Genomic DNA, 2,617 nt, shown 5'->3' on the forward strand with positions numbered 1-2,617 from the left:
GCATCTGCGCTGAATGTTAAGAGCTCCACTGTCTACCTGCGCTGAATGTCAACTGCAAAGAAGGCTACCTGCGCTGGGCGAGTTGGGACATGTGGCACAGTCATTCCTCAAGGTGTCAATGCCCAGGAAGCTTCCAAAATGACACTTGGATCAGAGAATTCGACTGGTGATGAGTAAGAGGGTCTAGATCTCCAAGTGGAAGCAAGAACCTCCAAGTGGACTCAAGAACTGAAGAATAACTAAAGTGGGAGAGGACACTAGTCAGCTTCATGCCAGCCTCAAGCTGACTCATCCTTTCTCCAAAACTCCTATATATAGAGCTCTCTCATGAGGTCTAGGGAGGCTGGAATCTTGTGAATGTAAGGAAGTGTTGTTGGTTTGAGTTTAGAACTATTGGGTGATTTGCTTTGAAGGAGGTGAAGAGGAGATTTCTTTCTGCTGGGAAGGTGATGCTGGATTGGGCCTCTTATGGTTGTATCACTTCCTGAACTTTACTTCTTCCATTAATAAAGCATTTGAGGTTCTTCTATATGCATGTGTCTCAATGATGTATTGTTATACTTGTGTATTTGATTTATTCTAATCCTTGAATCAATTATGAATGTATGCTTCTTGTAGTTTCCCTCTCTTGCCATTTTGCAGGATCTTGGTGTAGCTGGGCCAGTGAAAGAGCAAGGAGCTGGGAGCAAGCAGCAAGGAGAGAAGATTGGATCAACCATTAGCGAAAGACATCGGTTAGTGGATCTCTTTCTCCCCTATTTTACTTTCATAAAGAAGAAATCTTAGATAGCTTTGCTTCGATTGTTGCTGAGGTACTATCACCCTTAGAGTGGGATAGGGTCATTCCGTATTGGATACTTTTCCCTACAACACCCCCAGCATGACTTGTAGCGGCTAAAGGCTCATCTCCAACATGACTAGCAGAGGTTGATGATGAATTGCTAGTATGACTTGCAGTGACTAGACTTGTGCCCCCAGCATGACTTAGAACGGCTGAAGGCTCATGACTTGGAGAGGTTGATGATGATTGGATAGAACTAGTCTTTTTCTTTGTCCTCCTCTTTCTCTTCTTTTTAGATCTCTTAATACAAGAGGGAGGAGAAAAAGTAATACTAGATTTCTCTTTTAAAAAAGATGAACAATTAACACCATTTTTATGCCCTTGAAATAAAGCATTCATCTGAGAAGCTTCAAGAACATCAGGAATATTCAGAGTGGACCACAACCAAACTGGTAGTCTAACATTCAATCCAGGAATATTCAAAGTGGCCAACAAGGGGGTACCAACATTTCCAAAGAAAGGAAAAGCACACGAATCCCCTTTTGGGAGGGTACCTTGGTTGGTTTCCATAGGAATATGGGCCATATCTAACTTATTCATAGATCCTTCCCTTACGGGATTATACAAATCACTTTCCAAGGAAGATAGATGCATAATCAATACCTTTTGTCTTGAGGAGGCAACTCCACAACTTTCGAAAGAAAGATCAAAAACCTTCCAAGATCAACAGAGTGGTAGGTCAATCACTCAGAATCTAAAGTCCAAAAGTGATGACAAAAATACCTAAAGCCAACTATATACAAAGAGGAAAGAGCACTCGACTATAAAATCCCTAAAGATACAACCAATCAAGAAGCTTCCAAGTATTTTTGCTCCAAGTGATGAGGACCAGACACCAAAATACAAGAAAGTGAAGTAGGGACCTTCTAAAGATATTTTGGGATAATAACGGCCCAAGCCTACCAGCGAAGGTTTCAGAAGCAGTTACGCTGACCTCTAGACAACAGCGTTTGCCGGTGCAAGCACCCAAGCTTCGCAAGGGTGCCCTCCAGAAGTATTGTTGAACATGATACAACGTCAACCTCAGGTGCCGCAGGATTCCCTTCTGCAACCACCTGTGTGATCCCTAGGATAGGCAACTATGGTCACCAACTCGTATCAGAAGCCAGGCGGAACAGTCATGAGGTGGGATCCAACAAGTAAGAGAGGGGGTATCTCTCATCCTTATCTTCACTCTCCCTCGTGCTTTACTCCCAGTTACAAAGCATTCTTGGTCTCCCTAACGCTATTGGATTTCACTCATTAATCAAACTTCTATGTTTTGTAATTTTGAGTGGGCTTGGAGAGTTAACTCTCCTCTCACCTAATCCAAGGCCCTAATAAACCTAAACTTGTTGGTGTATTCTGATGACATCATAAAAGTTCTAGTTTATTTTAATTAATCGCTTGATTTTAATGGTTGTTATTTAAGTCAAGGGTAAAGATGGGATTGAAACCAATGATGTTTTTATGACGCGACATAAATCAATGAAAAACTAACTACATGAATGTAGTCATTTTTTCTTTGATGAAAAGAGATCTCTATACGGGTTCTACGAAACTTCCATAAAGCAAAGTATTTTTTCTTTTTCCAGAAAACACACTCCACACACCCAAAAGAGAACAAAAGGAATAAAATGTCTGTAATGCAAACTACAATGATAGTGTATGGATGCTCATACAAGAAGCAAAAATGTGCTTCTTTATAGAGACAAACTGACCAAAAGGTCGAGAAAGAAATACTTTCAAACTTATCAAAAAGAAACTCTCCAAAAGCAAAATCAATTGTTTATAACT

The sequence above is a fragment of the Pinus tabuliformis genome, chromosome 7 (assembly GCF_031772625.1).
Source record: "Pinus tabuliformis cultivar Carrire ecotype Pingquan chromosome 7, CPIR1, whole genome shotgun sequence".
Taxonomy (NCBI): Eukaryota; Viridiplantae; Streptophyta; class Pinopsida; order Pinales; family Pinaceae; genus Pinus; species Pinus tabuliformis.